At 41.8% G+C, this 18,906-nt stretch overlaps 1 protein-coding gene across 1 annotated transcript in view; it reads right to left on the reverse strand.

Moving 5' to 3' along the window:
• The window catches only part of LOC131937447 (FMRFamide neuropeptides), a 32,034-nt gene extending 18,415 nt beyond the window's left edge, over positions 1–13,619 (reverse strand). Inside the window, exon 1 of the mRNA XM_059294893.1 lies at positions 13,179–13,619. The gene's annotated coding sequence lies outside the window, so the exon portion shown is untranslated. The remainder of the gene's footprint in view (positions 1–13,178) is intronic.
• Positions 13,620–18,906: the final 5,287 nt, after the last annotated feature.

The raw sequence follows: 18,906 nt of genomic DNA on the forward strand, positions 1-18,906 counted from the left end.
GAGCTGCGTGATTAACGTGAGCAGTAGAAAATCCGAGCTACAACCGCACACACCCACAAACCCACGCACATACACACACGCACATACACACACGCACATAACGAAACACATTTTACTTTAACCCTGAGTGCCACACGCTTTAATTACAAAAACTGTTAATAAGTTTAATTACAAAAATTGCTAATTAGGTTTAATTTTAAAATATTACATCAACACTGGAGTGATTGAGCATAATTAATCAGGTCTTTTGGAGAAGTAGATCAAAGTATCTCCTCCGTCCAGACTTGACACTGGGCTAACATTGGTTGATTGATTTACCTAGACACAAACAATCACACGCTTTGAAGATGACACGTTCGCATTAAGTCGCAGGTTGTAACTAAGTGGGACTGAGACGTCGAGTTTTGTTGTAACAAATAAATCCACTGAGTTATCCAGTCGGGAATAGCAGAGTGATGTCCCCTGTAGGGGAGACTTACATGAACACTGCGATAGTTGGGTCTTTAAATTTTTTTACTTCATCTTATATCGTTATTTAATAGAAAAAAAAATGAATGTCAACCTCACACTTTCTCTTATATTTTTTTATCTAAAAGTCAGGGAGAGGGGGGGGGGGGGGGATTATAGAATTGGCAAGTACATTTTCGAGAGAACACATGGAGGCGAAATGTTTTTAGAATATGTTGCTATATGAGAATTCTGAAACAGGACAATAGGAAAGTATAATTTCCGCTTATCGGAAATCGGTCAACGTAAATAATATAAACAGGTATACTAGATTACAAATTTGGGCATTTCCGACCCAGGAAGGCGTAAACCGTTAAGATTTCGATTCCAATTTTTTGGCATAATGAATATACTACCCTTATACTTATTTACGAAAAAAAAAAAAAAACAACAGAAAGTAAAATAAGCTTTAAAAAGCTTTACATTTTTTAAAGTTGTTAGTTATAGCAGAAACGTTTCATACAAACGATGTTAAAAATATTTCTATGGCGACGAACAGCTGTACAATTGCTAAAAAAATTAATTAAATTATATTAAGTTTTTACTTCAGTGAACTTAAAAAACATTTTGATTTCTAAAACTGAAATTAGTAATTCTTTTGTTATTAGGATTTAGAAACACACACATTAAATGAAAGAAATTGTTAGCAGGACTAAATACTTCAAGCAAATTTTTAATGGCGTGCATATTTCATTTAATTACGCGGTCATTTTCGTTTGTTTTCTTAGAGCCATAAAATACTCAACCTCGGGCTAAAAATAACTACAAAAATACCAGCAACAAAAAAAAAAATGCGCCGGCCATTTTTTATTTTAACGGTTAGAGCAAACTACAACCTGCCGCCATAAAGTGCTCCATTTTACGACAATTTATTGATAGCTGATAAAGAATATCGAGATAAATTGGTCGTTCGCGGGAAAAGCGTAGCGCGCTAATGTCGCCTGGATCGTTTCCCTTTATGACCGCTGAGCAGCGCGCAAAGTAGCCTAGACACCTCGCGTTTGGTAGTGTTGACACAGGCTGTTTGTCCAACTGGTTTCCAATTAGAGTTTGAGCGCTGTGGGCAGATACCATCGTCTTGGGTCAGTCCTTGTTTTTTCAATGGTTTATCCCGTGGTGTCGCGCCTAGATGCGAATGTATGTCATTACAGTGTAATTTACACCTACGCCATCATACTGTACACGTGTTGGGGTTCAGGGGGGGGGGGGGTGATCGGGAAGGTCGACCTAATTCGTTATGATCGCCAGTGATGTAACAATCAGCCGAGGCCCCGTGGTCATTAAAAAGACTGACCTTAACCCTTAATTTCAAAAGTAGGGGAAATAAGTGATATTCTTTAATACAGTTCTGTAGAATATTTAGGGGAAATACGTGGCACTCTTTAATACAGTTCTGTAGAATATTTAGGGGAAATACGTGGCACTCTTTAATACAGTTCTGTAGAATATTTAGGGGAAATACGTGGCACTCTTTAATACAGTTCTGTGGAGTAGTTAGTTTCATCTTTCAATTTTAATATATTTTATAAAATACCTCTTTGCTATTTATTCGACAAAATATTTTTCTTCTTAAAATAAATATACTTTTAGGATTGATACTATAAACAATGAGGGAAGATTACAGAAACTAGGTTGATATAAAAGCGCTCTGTGCAATCCAATTGGATTTAGCTTATACACACAGATGAAACTTTCTAGTTTCAACATTTCCAAAGTTCTCTAACTTGATTTAATGACATAATTTACTTGACCCTATCAATTATTACCTGGTCGTAGTTTTTAAAACTATTTTGTTTATTGCGTATTATATTAACATAGCTCGTCATTCTCTTGGAGATTTTTGTCTAACAATTACAGGCCTGATCCCACATCTTTTTCCAATACTGGTCTAGTAATTAAATTTTTTTTTCAAAGAGCGTCAATTGTTTCAAGGGCTTAATGAACGGCAAACACAGCGTGTACAATGCGGTTAGGCAGTTTTATTTTTCAAATAGTTCTTAAGTAATTTATCTCTTAAGACTTTGTTGTTATAATTAGATCAGACAAGATACTACGACATATAGTAACCGATTGATGCAAGCTTCTAAACGACATCACAACGACAATCCAACGACAACTGTTACAAAAATCAGCATCTTTTACTAAAAACTTTCATCTGCTAAACTTTATACAGTGTCACATTTCTGGAACCTTCTGCCTTCCTGACGTAGCAAAGTGTCACACAATTCTGAACAATTACCACCCCCCCCCCCAACCCTACTAGCAGAGTTTCTTCCAGGCATCTCTTCGGGGAGGCAGGCCCCCACCCCACCGGTCTCTACCGAATCTTGACCCCTAACACAACCCCGGTGGAGCCGTGAGACGACATGACCCCCACTTTGTGTAATCGTCGCTTGCAATGGAGCTCAAAAGATTCGCGTCTGACGACTACACTCTAACCCAACCACCAGCGTCTGACACTCTAACCCAACCACCAGCGTCTGACACTCTAACCCAACCACCAGCGTCTGACACTCTAACCCAACCACCAGCGTCTGACACTCTAACCCAACCACCAGCGTCTGACACTCTAACCCAACCACCAGCGTCTGACACTCTAACCCAACCACCAGCGTCTGACACTCTAACCCAACCACCAGCGTCTGACACTCTAACCCAACCACCAGCGTCTGACACTCTAACCCAACCACCAGCGTCTGACACTCTAACCCAACCACCAGCGTCTGACACTCTAACCCAACCACCAGCGTCTGACACTCTAACCCAACCACCAGCGTCTCACGGCACCAGGACCTAATGAACGCAAGGTGCTAATGTTCTCAACCTAGAAAAACTAAAATCTGGAGCACATGCTGGTTACACAAGTTTTCATCGAAAATATTTTTACGCTGGTTCACAAAACGATTGAAGGATTTTAAAAAAATGTCAAGATGGCGTTTTTTACGTGATCACGTGATGTCGCTTCTCAGACACATTGCCAGAATTGTTTGAGTAGCACCACGTTGTTTACTAATGTAGCAGGAACACGTGTTTAGTGTGCTGAGCGTTGGAACCTGCAGCACTCTACTCACGGCACTCAACAAAACTGACGGCATTCAACTCGCGGAACTCAACTCGCGGCACTCAACTCGCGGCACTCAATAGAACTCACGGCACTCAACAGAACTCGCGGCACTCAACTCGCGGCACTCAACTCGCGGCACTCAACTGGCGGCACTCAATAGAACTCACGGCACTCAACAGAACTCGCGGCACTCAACTCACGGCACTCAACTCGCGGCACTCAACAGAACTCACAGCACTCAACTTGCGGCACTTAACTCGCGGCACTCAATAGAACTCGCGGCACTCAACAGAACTCGCGGCACTCAACAGAACGCGCGACACTCAACAGAACTCGCGGCACTCAACAAAACTCTCGGCACTCAACAGAACTCGCGGCACTCAACAGAACGCGCGGCACTCAATAGAACTCGCGGCACTCAACAGAACTTGCGACACTCAACAGAATTCGCGGCACGCAACTCGCGGCACTCAACAGAACTCGCGGCACTCAACAGAACTCGCGGCATTAACAGAACTCACGGCACTCAACTCACGGCACTCAACTCGCGGCACTTAACTCGCGGCACTCAATAGAACTCGCGGCACTCAACAGAACTCGCGGCACTCAACAGAACGCGCGACACTCAACAGAACTCGCGGCACTCAACAAAACTCTCGGCACTCAACAGAACTCGCGGCACTCAACAGAACGCGCGGCACTCAATAGAACTCGCGGCACTCAACAGAACTTGCGACACTCAACAGAATTCGCGGCACGCAACTCGCGGCACTCAACAGAACTCGCGGCACTCAACAGAACTCGCGGCATTAACAGAACTCACGGCACTCAACTCACGGCACTCAACTCGCGGCACGCAACTCGCGGCACTCAACAGAACTCGCGGCACTCAACAGAAACTCGCGGCACTAAACAGAACTCACGGCACAGAATAGAAACTGCAGCGCACACAACAGAACCGGTAGTACTGACCAGCCATCTCCCGTTAATATTCGAACAAACTCCCTCCCCTCTACAATATACCACCCTTCCTCTTCCCTAGTTACTAAAACGCACCACATGGGGTGATACAACAATACTCAAACATAACATGGAATCTTTTGTTAGACCGAGAAAACAAAAACGTTTTTGACTAGTCTTAATATTCAGACAACAAACTTTTAACATAATTACGGTATAAACAAACGGTTCAACTAACCAATCAAATACACTTCCATTTGTAGCGCTATTCAGTGAAAAGTTTTCCAATCCAACTACAAGCTAGTGCAACCGTATTCTAACAACAGAGGTAAACTACGTTATCCAATGCTTCACCACACTGAAACCCAAAACTTGCCATCCCCACGAAGCTTAAACTTGCCACAACAGAAAGCTGAAACTTGCCACCACAGAAAGCTGAAACTTGCCACCACAGAAAGCTGAAACTTGACACAACAGAAAGCTGAAACTTGCCACCACAGAAAGCTGAAACTTGCCACAACAGAAAGCTGAAACTTGCCACAACAGAAAGCTGAAACTTGCCACAACAGGAACCTGAAACTTGCCATGCTATAGAACCTAATCATCTCTTTCTGTAATCTAGTTGTAAATCGTGCTTTTGTGTGCTTGCATTATTTATAGCACACAGGTCAATGATACAGCTGTTACAAACACAAGTCACTACACATAAGAAGAGTCATAATTCCAGTCACTGGCCAGATAACCAGTCACTGTTCAGGTAACCGGTTACTGGTAAGATAACTGGTCACTAGTCAGCTAACCGGTCTCTGGTCAGATAACCAATCACTGGTCAGATAACCCGTCACTGGTCAGATAACCTGTCACTGGTCAAATAACCGGTCACTGGTCAGATAACCGGTTAATACTGATCAGATAACTGGTCACTAGTCATATAACCGGTCACTGATCAGATAACTGGTCACTGGTCAGATAACTGGTCACTAGTCATATAACCGGCCACTGGTCAGATAACTTGTCACTGATCAGATAACCAGCCACTGGTCAGATAACCGGCCACTGGTCAGATAACCTGTCACTGGTCAGATAACCGGCCACTGGTCAGATAACCTGTCACTGGTCAGATAACCTGTCACTGATCAGATAACCAGTCACTGGTCAGATAACTTGTCACTGATCAGATAACCAGCCACTGGTCAGATAACCGGCCACTGGTCAGATAACTTGTCACTGGTCAGATAACTGGTCACTGGTCAGATAACCAGTCATTGGTCAGATAACCGGTCACTGGTCAGAGAACGAGTCAGACCTATAATCCCTGTTGTTGACAAGAGCTTTAAGGTGTGTGAGAGACAGACCGTGACCAAGCTACCACTGATCTCCTGATTATCTCCCTTCATGTCTATTGACACGACAGTCAATCTTCGGTTCCCCGAGGAATGATAGGCTAAACACAATTGACACAACACTTGAAAAAATAAACTTGGAAACTCGAGAAACATTACCTGCATTGAGCATTGTGTACCTACAATTAAACCTATAAGGACAATGTGTACCCACAATGAAACCCACCCGGACAATGTGTACCCACAATTAAACCCACCTGGATATTTACCTCAGGCCTTGGTTGTGTGGTGTTAAATCAAGGCTTTTACCACAAGTTGTACTTAGATCTAGCAGTTTAAAAATCAATGCGGCAAACAAGGGAGGCAATAATTTTATTGTGAACTAAGCGAGTTGTACAAGTGATGTAAGGGATTACAAAACGATCAGATATTTGATCCACTCTGGTGATTTGTTGATGACAATAGATGACGAGATTGGAAGGTGACTCCGCTTGATAATGAACAGTGTCATATTTAAATTATTTCACCATTCACGTGAGATTCTAAAAACGCTTTAACTATCTTAAATATCTTTTCAAATGTTGTACAAAAATCAATGTGACTGTATCAAGAGATCTGGGCTAGTGGGCTAACTCATGAATCAGATACCTAGACTTGGCGAAACGCTGATGAGTTGAGAACTAGACTGTCCGAATACACTTTACATAAGACGAGTAGAATCCACGTATCAATGCAACTTTGATCCATAATCCAGCTGTCAGCCACAGGTCGCTTAGTGAACCAGCAAGACAATAATTACCCTAGTGCCAGACACACAAAAACTCTGAAATGGCCAGGACAAAAATGGAGACATAAGTTATGATTGCTCGCAGGCAAAGTTGTCATACGTAACCCAACATTAGCAATACGCCATGTATGCTGCGAGCTTCTGAGTATGCTGCGAGCTTCTGAGTATGCTGCGAGCTCCTGAGTATGCTGCGAGCCTCTGAGTATGCTGTGAGATGCTGAATACGCCCCTAGCTGCACTAGTGTTATGTAAGCTATAAGCGCCCCGAGTTTAAGCTAAGTATGGTCAGACCTGTTCTAGTGCCCTCAAATGTAGGTCAGACCTGGTCCACTGCCCACAGCTGTAGGTCAGACCTGGTCCACTGCCCACAGCTGTAGGTCAGACCTGGTCCACTGCCCACAGCTGTAGGTCAGACCTGGTCCACAGCTGTAGGTCAGACCTGGTCTACTGCCCACAGCTGTAGGTAAGACCTGGTCCACTGCCCACAGCTGTAGATCAGACCTGGTCCACTGCCCACAGCTGTAGGTCAGACAGGGTGCGGCCGGTCCCTAATGAGTGCTGCATACAAATCTAATTATAGACACTAATAGGAGGTCAGACTTGATTGATTGTAATGTGCACCACGTGATGTGCTGCCTTCAGGGCTGGATCATACAGCAGGGTGACCGCACTGATGACCGTACTGATGACCTCATTGATGACCGGGCTGGGGACATCATCACTGAGTTCACAGATTACATCAACGGTTTTACGATGTTATGTTACAGATGTAACAGGTAACTTTACGGACGGAATCTTAACGGTTGACAAAAACATGCGGGACTGTGCCAGTAATCCCTTTAACCAGGGACTGTGCCAGAACTCAGCATGTACCAAACAAATGTACGACGGCAATGTTTAACGTACGACAACACGGCCGGCTGGGCTGAGTGTGGTAAAAGCGACATGCAATGACGTGGCTGACTAGCTCTCCACTTGTTTTATCTGTTTCGTGTAAAGTTTCGCCATGTCAGCTAATGGATGTGTTGGTGTCCATTCGGACAACCTGAGCCAAACACACACAGAGTTGTGTTTGAATACAATCTTTGACCACATACATGTTTAGTCTACTCACTTGTGGACTCGTTTCACGATGTTCTATTAAGCAGAATGGATCAGTTTATGGATGTCCCACTGAATTAAATGGACCTGTTTGCTAATTTTCCAATGATCGCTGTTTGATTTCATCCTTTGATCTCACGATTACGTCACACCACGCCCCATTGTCCCGTCCCCATAGGGTTGAGTGAGGGACAAACGGTGATGGTTACATCCGTTGATCGGTGTGTACAACATGTGTACAAACATGTGTATAAACATGGACAACACGTAGACAAACATGGACAAACACGGACACATCGTGGACAAAACACGAGGGAAATAAAGGCCAGTATTTAGCACGGCGTTCACTAGACTTGAAATTCCCGTTACCGTTTTTTAAATGTCTTCAGCCAACACTTGTAAAACTAAGGCAGATTCATAAAAAAATTCAAACTGGCAATATTATTCTTAAAATTAATCACTCGTTTAAAAATGTACGAGTGTTTTGATTAATTAGTTTAAGATTTTGATTAATTAATTTAAGAAATAATTTGGAAAAAAATATTGAGCTCACCAGAAACTTTAAATTTTTTAAATGATTTGATTGACATTTGCAAGACAAGTGAACAGTCACATGTGACGTCATTACATGCAAATTAAAAGCTAACACAGTTTGTGCTAGAGAGGGTCCTTAGCTAGAGGGGTGGAAATATAAGTTGGTCCTTAGCTAGACGGGTAGAAGTAAAAGTGGGTCCTTAGCTAGACGGGTAGAAATATAAGTGGGTCCTTAGCTAGACGGGTAGAAGTAAAAGTGGGTCCTTAGCTAGACGGGTAGAAGTAAAAGTGGGTCCTTAGCTAGACGGGTAGAAGTAAAAGTGGGTCCTTAGCTAGACGGGTAGAAATATAACTGGGTCCTTAGCTATACGATTAGAAATATAAGTGGGTCCATAGCTAGATGGGTAGAAATACAGTGGATCCTTATCTATACGGGTAGAAATATTAGTGGGTCCTTAGCTAGAGGGATCAAATAAGAAAGGAAGCTGCATGTTATGAAATTACGACTAGAGCTCTTGTCTTTGTTTGATCACAAAAAGTGATTTCAAAAGTTTTCTGCAATTTTGAAGACATTTCAGCGTCTTTACCTTTCTACCATAAGTTCATTGGTCTTACGGTCACAAATTTACTTTTATCAAACCAGGCTTCTCATCAAATATACAAATCTTGCCTTAAGACCCTTACATTTGGTTACAACAGAACCAGACATCAAACTTACACCAAACTTAGGCCTTGTCACACAAGATCAATACGCCATCCTAGCAGTTTTCGTTTCACCAAAATCCACATTTTCACACTGCCATGAGCATTAAATCTGCACGGCTGTCAAGAATCGCGAGACATTTAAGTTCCACATTACAAAAAGATGCCACGTATCGCGAGACATTTAAGTTTCAAAATACCGATGACAAATTTCGGGAGACATTTTAGTTCCATAATTCAGATTACAAATTTTGTAGACAAGTTCCACAATACACACCGATGACACATATTGCCAAACATTTAATCTCCACGATACAAACCACTGACAACAATTGCGAGACATTTAAGTTGCACGGTACAGTTAGCATCTTGTCCATTATATTTACACACGAACTCAGCCATTGGTGTTCTTCAGCTATACTACTTTAAAAACATTTAATGACACAACCGCATGTCATACATGTTACATATTTTTACACTGACATCTCAGCCATGTTAAACTGAAGATACATCACGTGACTCTAGAAATGCCTGTACGGGATCAAAGAGAGCTTAGAAAATCTTGACCAGTCGTAACTGTGGGCAAGACAGTACTCAGTCTGTGGGCAGAACTTTTTTCTTTATTGACACCATCGGTTGATAACAGCGGAGCTTGGAAGATGAGGGTGTGACACTGTCAGTTGTCATTGTTTATTGAAGGTCTGACACTGTCAGTTGTCATTGTTTAGTAGGTTATGACACTGTCATTTGTCAATGTTTGATTAGAGGATGACACTGTCTCTTAATGCTTGTTTGTTTTAGCTTGTAGCATAATTATAAACATAAGGAATAATCTTTTTCATATTACGGACAATTTAATGTTCTTTAAGTGGTGAAAAATGTAAGGAAAAGTATTTGAACTTATCGCCCTTTATAGTTGAAAGTTCGCTGGAATGTCCGACCACCGGAAGTTGAAACATCCGTTCCGACTGTCATGCGCCCTGTCAACGTTCTCAGATCTGGGAGGCTTTTTTCTTCGCCACAATTAACTTAATTAATCTAATTAAAATGAGTCGATATCTGTCACGGTGCCGTGAAGATTTGTGAACGACAGTGGCAACACGTGTGTTTGTTGTTGTGACACACGGTGCTGTGAAGATTTGTGAACGACAGTGGCAACACGTGTGTTTGTTGTTGTGACACTCGGTGCCGTGAAGATTTGTGAACGACAGTGGCAACACGTGTGTTTGTTGTTGTGACACACGGTGCTGTGAAGATTTGTGAACGACAGTGGCAACACGTGTGTTCGTTGTTGTGACACACGGTGCTGTGAAGATTTGTGAACGACAGTGGCAACACATGTGTTTGTTGTTGTGACACACGGTGCCGTGAAGACTTGTGAACGACAGTGGCAACACGTGTGTTTGTTGTTGTGACACTCGTTAGCACCCACTGCATTACAGATATAGTTCGCTGAGTCGAACATTCACACATGGAGAGAAAAATTTTAACCAAACAAAAGTTTTGTAGGCTCTTTAGACTTTTACTGCTCCCCCTCCCACAATCATTACCCACTCCCGTTCTCCCCTCGTCATTCCCTCACATCACTTATTCATACCGTCTTCAATATCTCCTTCCCTGTTTTCTTCCCAGCTTCCCTTCTGCATTCCCTCCTGCATCCCTTATCACTCCCTACTGTATTCCCATTACCCAATCCCTTTCGACATTCCTTTAACCATTCCCTTCTCCATTCCTCACGCCCCTTCTCTATCGCGGTTTATCCACTGCTAGTGAACAGCCCACACTATCCACATGCTGACTCCACACTTACACATACTGACTCTACACTATGCACACACTGACTCCACACTATGCACATGCTGACTCCACACTTCAACATACTTACTCTACACTATGCACACACTGACTCCACACTATGCACATGCTGACTTCAACATACTTACTCTACACTATGCACACACTGACTCCACACTATGCACATACTGACTTCACACAAAGTAATAGTATGCCTTCATAAGTATTTTTTTCAGGGATATACACTTTAAAAATATGTGGATACAATATGTTATCAGCGATACACTCTATATAAATATGTGGATACAATATGTTATCAGCGATACACTCTATATAAATATGTGGATTCAATATTATCTCAGCGATACACTCTATATAAATATGTGGATACACTATGTTATCAGCGATACACTCTATATAAATATGTATCGGAAATAGTTTCTGTTGGGTTTATATTATTTCTACCTAGGTACCATATTAGTTCCGTGTCGCCATCATATGTGATCTAAGCACTAACAGTCGCGTATTCAGGCAGTTTTTGCTCTAGCTTGTTAATGAGATCCAGCTTTAAGGTTAACATGGAGCATTGATGAGATTATTCGATTTAACATTAGACAGATACAAAAACACTCAGCAACGATTAAAATTAAGCGCGATTAAAAAAACCCGCTTTAAAAAGCCGTGTAAATTAAACTTAGCGTCTACGTGCACTTAATGTCAATAATTGACGCTAAACGTCGGAACCAGACGCAATCAGTAAATCGCCTCCCCCACCCCTGCAGTTAATGTCCCCCACCCCCGCCCCTGATTCCAACATCACTGATTGAGGTTAAATGTATTCTCCTCCAGCAGGAAATAAACCCTGACAACGGCAGTTGAAGGCGGGTCACGTCATGGCCTCAACGGCCTTGTCTCAAACAAATCGAGATTTGCTGGCAAGCTTAACGCCAATATGGAAGCTTCAGTTCAAAGTACTTTTAAAATACTTTAGTGTCGAGGATTAACACCAATTTGGAAGCTTCATTTCAAAGTACTTTTAAAGTACTTTAGTGTCGAGGATTAACACCAATATGAAAGCTTCATTTCAAAGTACTTTTACAGTACTTTAGTGTCGAAGATTAACACCAATATGGAATTTCATTTCAAAGTACTTTTAAAGTACTTTTGTGTCGAAACGCACCAAAATACAAAGTAGGCTTACTAGAATTACTTCATACATATATATATATATATATATATATATATATATATATATATATATATATATATATTTATATTTATATATATATATATATATATATATATATATATATATATATTAAAGTACCTTAAAATGAAATTTAGAAACGACTGAGGACTAAATATTAAGTACTTTAGTCAATAAATGAAAGATACTATAAATCAATATTACTACAATGTGGTTCAACGTTCTCATAGTTTATTTGAGATAAAATAAAAGTAACAAATTTTTTTTTGGTTTTAGTTTGACAACGCTGAGATGAGAGAACACAATTGCATGTTTGTTAAAGTTAAAATAAAAAAGGGAAATTTATTTGAATTAAATAGCCAGGCAATCCGTTTAATCGCGACAGTTGTGTTAGAAGACTTGCCACATTGGCATGTCTCTTAGAACCTTTTCACTGGATGCGTAACTAGAGTTAAAAAACAAAAACAAAACCGCACAAAACAAAAACAGAACCTATTACATGTAAGTTTTGTTTTTGATTAGGTAAAAAGATTAACGAAAGATTGAAATTTTATTTTACATCAAGTTATGTACTATTTTTATAAAGCGAAATTTGAAAGCAAAACAAAGAAAACACAACTGCGATGCGCATGTAACGGCCTCAAAAGTTATCAGGATATTAACAACGCAGTAAGTTGTCAGTAGGTTGACAACGGCGAGGGTGACTTTACAACAGAAAATAAAACTGTTTTATTCTAATTTTTCTCTTCAAAGTATCGTTATGAATGAAAAAAAAAACTTTAAAACGGCAAAACAAAAATATTCACAACCTTAAGTCCTAGTTTAAACACCACGCCATGAAAAGTATTTATTGCTTGCTATGTTTGTATGTTTGGGAGAGGGGGGGGGGGGGGGGGGAGGGCGCAGAAAAAAATAATTAAATGTTTTACTTTTCGCGAGCTAAATAAAATAAAAATCGACTAACGTTTGCTGAGATTAACATGAAAACTCGACTTTTGTTCGTTGAGAAAAAAAATTACTTTCATTGGATGAGGGAAAAAATAACAAGAAAAAAAATCGTTTACATTTGCCGAGCTAAAAACAGGAAATTGACTTACATTTTCCGAGCTAAAACCGTAATTAGCCGAGTTAAAAACAAGAAAATGAATTACATTTGCCGAACAAAAAAAAATGACTTACATTTGCGCAGCTAAAGATGACGGAAACACTTCCACGAAGAATTGCTTCTGGGTATCAGTCAGTTTTGTTCTTTTATAAAGCGGTTTCCTTATAAAGCAAGTATAGTTGTCAGTATGACTCTTCTAAAGTATAATATGGGTTGTCAGAATGATTCTACTAAAGTATAAATTGAGATGTCAGTATAACTGTACTAGTCCTTGAAGAAAGTTGCAAAAAGTGCCACAAATGTTCGTCTAAATTTCCCTTCCGTTCTAAACTCGGGCTTAGAGTTGACTTGTCTGACTTGTGTAAGGGTGTGGTGGCGCTGTGGGTCGGTCCTGACGATGTTCCCTACCTATCAATCACAGTCCTGTCCTGCCTGACCCGGGGATGTTTGTGCAATAGCCCCCGCCTCGGACAAACCTATTATTTTATACTGCTAGCACGGCCAGATGCGCAGGCGCTCCATGATGCGGGGGCCTCGCCTGCTTCCACTTCCGCCCAAACAGCGCTAACGGTTAGCAATCGATCTGATTGGCAGAAAGTCGGGAGGGATGATAATCATTATAATTATCATAATTAATATCACGTCATGGCGATGAGTTGGGGAAATAATGTTGACTTAGGGTTTATTCGGTTTAATAAGGGTTGTCCATTAATCACAAATGAGGGTAACAAATAGGGTTGTCACTTTATCAAAGGTGGGAGAAGATCTATTTCAAACAACAGGTTGCAACGCGTTGGGTTGAGTTTTAGAGACTGCTAGTGACTAGCTCATAGGAAATAGCGCATCTTTATGTAACAAGTTTATGCCTCAACTTTATGTAACAATTTTATGTCTCATCTTTATATAACAAGCTTATGTCCCACCTTTAATGTCCCATCTTAATTTAACACCTTTATGTTTTATGTTTGATCTTTACCCAACAGTTCATTACGTATCTTTATGTGACAATTTGTGTCTCCCCTTCCTGTACAGTTTTTGTCTCGATTTCTAATATCTTTTTATGCCATATCCTGATCAACCGAAAATCACCTCTAATTTTATTTATAAACTCATTCAATATATATTATAATAATTTAGTAAATGTAATGGTTTAAAACTGAACTTTGAAAATTAATTATTTTTTAAACACAATAGCTTTATAATTTGTATCAAAATATTTCAGCTTTCACTACCATTTTCATGTGGTCATCAATCCACCACACCTTACTCAATATCTAATCATCTATCCACCACACCTTACTCAATATGTAATCATCAATCCACCACACCTTATGTGGAAAAAATCACAGCCATAAACGACAACATCCTATGGCTAGCAGGACGTCAACATCCAATGGCTATCAGGACGTCAACATCCAATGACTAGCAGGTCGTCAACATCCAATGACTAGCTGGACGTTAACATCCAATGACTAACAGGACGTCAACATCCAATGGCTAGCAGGACGTCAACATCCAATGACTAGCATGACGTCAACATCCAATGACTAGCATGACGTCTACATCCAATGACTAGCAGGACGTCAACATCCAATGACTAGCAGGACGTCAACATCCAATGGCTAGCAGGACGTCAACATCCAATCCAATGACTAGCAGGATGTAACCATCCAATGACTAGCAGGACGTCAACATCCAATGGCTAGCAGGACGTCAACATCCAATGGCTAGCAGGACGTCAACATCCAATGGCTAGCAGGACGTCAACATCCAATGACTAACAGGACGTCAACATCCAATGGCTAGCAGGGCGTCAACATCCAATGACTAACAGGACGTCAACATCCAATGGCTAGCAGGACGTCAACATCCAATGGCTAGAAGGACGTCAACATCCAATGGCTAGCAGGACGTCAACATCCAATGGCTAGCTGGACGTCAACATCCAATGGCTAGCAGGACGTCAACATCCAATGGCTAGCAGGACGTCAACATCCAATGACTAACAGGACGTCAACATCCAATGGCTAGCAGGACGTCAACATCCAATGGATAGCAGGACGTCAACATCCAATGACTAGCAGGACGTCAACATCCAATGACTAGCAGGACGTCTACATCCAATGACTAGCAGGACGTCAACACCTTACCCACGAACATGTCCGACCTGTTCAAATGTTTACATCTAGAATACAGCTCAATCTATCCTCACGTGAGAAATGAGTTTTGTCCCTTTCATCCTGATAGAAAAGGTAACAACTTAAAAGAGCTGCAATTTAAAAAATGGATTTCCCTCTGTAGAAAGCGACGAAACAAAAGAGGGACGAACTCCTTGACTCTCACAAACTTGGAAGGGGAAAACTCAGTTGATAAATTAAATTTAAATTCACTGGGTAAAAGAAAGTTAAAAACCAAATCAACATAACAAAGGTTCGATTAATTAACGAGAAAGATATAATTACTAATTACAGCATCCGTTTGTTGTTCACTCAAACCATTGTTCTTATACAGGCAGCGAACACCTTGGATGTATTGAACAATGTTTTAACAATGTCTTTCAATATACATGCGCACACAGGTACACACACAAACACACACAGACACACATACATACATAAATACATATATATATATATATATTTATATATATATATATATATATATATATATGTGTAACACATATGGTTACTAGCCAAAGGGGGATAAAACTATGAAGTTTTTATTCATTGGGTTGCGGCCCCTGTGGGACTGCAACTGAACTGTTGACGTTTTTTTATGCTTTTGTGAGCGAAATTACCTGTGTTCCATGTCATGTGACATGTGCCTAGTCGTGTCGCACACGCAAGGCTGCTGTCTGTGGACCAAGATGTAGACCTAATGAAGGTAGTGTAGATATTTAAATTATGTTTGTTAAAAATACTTACTTATGTATTCCTGCTAGTGCTGCATGTGCACACTAGTTAGGGTGATGTATTAAATTAAGTATTTATTTTGTAGTACTACTTATTGGTACTTGTTGGCAGTACTGTGTACTGGCCGAAAACATAATTTATTGTACCCGTGTATATTGTAGCTTACACGTGGTGTTGTCCTGAATGTAACTTTTTTATTTTACATTTGTTTTAGGGCTACAGTTTTCTTTTCCTATTTTGATCTTTTGGTCTTTTGGATTGTTTGGATCTTTTGGTCTATCTTGGCTAGTTCGTTTTGTGTTGCATCGCCGTCATGGCTCGATGCTATAAATAAACGAGTACTTGACAACAACTGTCGGCGTCGGTGTGTACTTAATCTCAGGGTCAGCCCGTCTTAACCACAACACCTCGGTGGGTAAAAGCATCCCCACTGAGTGAGGGTTACATTTGGCGCCCAACGTGGGGCTCGACCTTGGGAGGTAGGATGGAACGCACCAAGCCGACGTTCGAGAAGTTGTCGCAGGAGTTGGCCGAACTGACGGCTAAGATGGCGGCGATGCAGGCAAGTGCGCAGCGGCCCGTGACGGTGAAGGTGTGTGCTCCAGTACACAGCGATGAGGACGAGTTCACCGACTTTCTACCCACGGGCGGGGTTGCAGGGGAAGCTAGCCCGAAGATGGAGACCGTCCTGAAAGCTGTTAAAAGGCTGGACGGGACAACTGAGTCCCCAGTCGTAGCCACGGCAGCAGCTAACAGGACTATCCAGGTCGACGCAGTAACGGCAGTTGTTCGCCAAGAGACGACGCCGCTGATACTCACGGAGGAACAACTTGACTGTCTGGCGGAGAAGGTGGCAGCAGCTATCCTAGCCCGGAGACAACGGCCTTACAGAGGAGCTTGTTACGGGTGCGGGTCCAGGAAGCACTTCGTCCGCGACTGTCCGAGGAAAGCAGCTAGGCAACGGGGTAAGCAGCAGGGGAAATGCCAGTCTATCAGCGTCGGGGAGCGGATGCTGATGCGTGGTCTGCCAAGTTCCCAGCCCAAGTTTACGCCACCGAGATCGGCACAGTGTCGAGCAACCACAGCTCAGGTTACCTCGCCTAGCGGCTGGAGGTACGGCTGTCGGGTGTTCCGCCGTGGAGGAGGGTTGCAGCCGGAGGGTGCGCGTGAGGAGGGTAGACAGCCACACTATGAATGTCAGTCTCAGCGCGAGCAAGATCGTCGCTTGGGAGACAGACATGACACAAGCAGAGGTCGGAGACGCCGCCGGAGGAGAGGCCGACGACGTGGTGGACGCCGCCGTGGTTGGCAGCGACCCGACTATACAATGTCGAGTGCTGAACCCACTGTGGCGGAGGGGGAGCGACGGAGAGAGGTCATACCAACCAGTGAGGCAGATGAAGGTGAGGAACTGACAATCCCAACTAGACTTCGGCCGGAGGCAACGCCTTTCGTGCCAGAGGTTGTCGCCCGGGACGGACAAGACAAGGTGATGGTCAGGCCAGCCCCACATCTGGATGAGGTGAATGCGAGGGATGAGGCATCGGACGAGGATGACTCTTTGATCAACCCAGAACCACCAGTGGAGCTGCGGAGGTCAACCCGTCAACGACGACCCGTCGAGCGACTCAACCTGGCGCATCAAGTGGTGACCAGTACCTGCACTGGAGCCTCTACCGGTTTGCCGGGAATAATCTATTTAAGTTGAAAGGACTTAATGTCTGTGTACTAGTGTACTGAACTTTTTTTTTAAGTACTATTATGTATGAGTGTAAATGTAAATGTAAATGTAACATTGTACATTTATTTGTGAGGGGGGCTGTGTAACACATATGGTTACTAGCCAAAGGGGGATAAAACTATGAAGTTTTTATTCATTGGGTTGCGGCCCCTGTGGGACTGCAACTGAACTGTTGACGTTTTTTTATGCTTTTGTGAGCGAAATTACCTGTGTTCCATGTCATGTGACATGTGCCTAGTCGTGTCGCACACGCAAGGCTGCTGTCTGTGGACCAAGATGTAGACCTAATGAAGGTAGTGTAGATATTTAAATTATGTTTGTTAAAAATACTTACTTATGTATTCCTGCTAGTGCTGCATGTGCACACTAGTTAGGGTGATGTATTAAATTAAGTATTTATTTTGTAGTACTACTTATTGGTACTTGTTGGCAGTACTGTGTACTGGCCGAAAACATAATTTATTGTACCCGTGTATATTGTAGCTTACACGTGGTGTTGTCCTGAATGTAACTTTTTTATTTTACATTTGTTTTAGGGCTACAGTTTTCTTTTCCTATTTTGATCTTTTGGTCTTTTGGATTGTTTGGATCTTTTGGTCTATCTTGGCTAGTTCGTTTTGTGTTGCATCGCCGTCATGGCTCGATGCTATAAATAAACGAGTACTTGACAACAACTGTCGGCGTCGGTGTGTACTTAATCTCAGGGTCAGCCCGTCTTAACCACAACACCTCGGTGGGTAAAAGCATCCCCACTGAGTGAGGGTTACATATATATATATATATATATATATATATATATATATATATATATATATATATATATATATATATATATATATATACTGTAGAATCAAATGTAGCAAACAACAGCGGTCACATAAAACAGCGTGACATGATTTTAATTACAATTTTAAGTGTTTAAAATGTCGACGTCTGCATGTCTGTAGCTCAACAAAGTTACCCCCCCCCCCAACCCCCTCTCTCCTGACCGCTTAATATCATTCAAACGAATAACTTTTTGATGTCATTCGGTTTCCCCCCCCCCCTCCCCCACATCGGAGGTTTGAAGATTTTAGCGCCACAGGCCGTCTTGCCTTAATTAATCGAGTTAATTCAAACGACAAACAATTTGAAAAAAAAACTGATAAC

Source organism: Physella acuta, unplaced genomic scaffold, assembly GCF_028476545.2.
Source record: "Physella acuta isolate Inbredline_101_S28 unplaced genomic scaffold, ASM2847654v3 ptg000210l, whole genome shotgun sequence".
Classification (NCBI taxonomy): Eukaryota; Metazoa; Mollusca; class Gastropoda; family Physidae; genus Physella; species Physella acuta.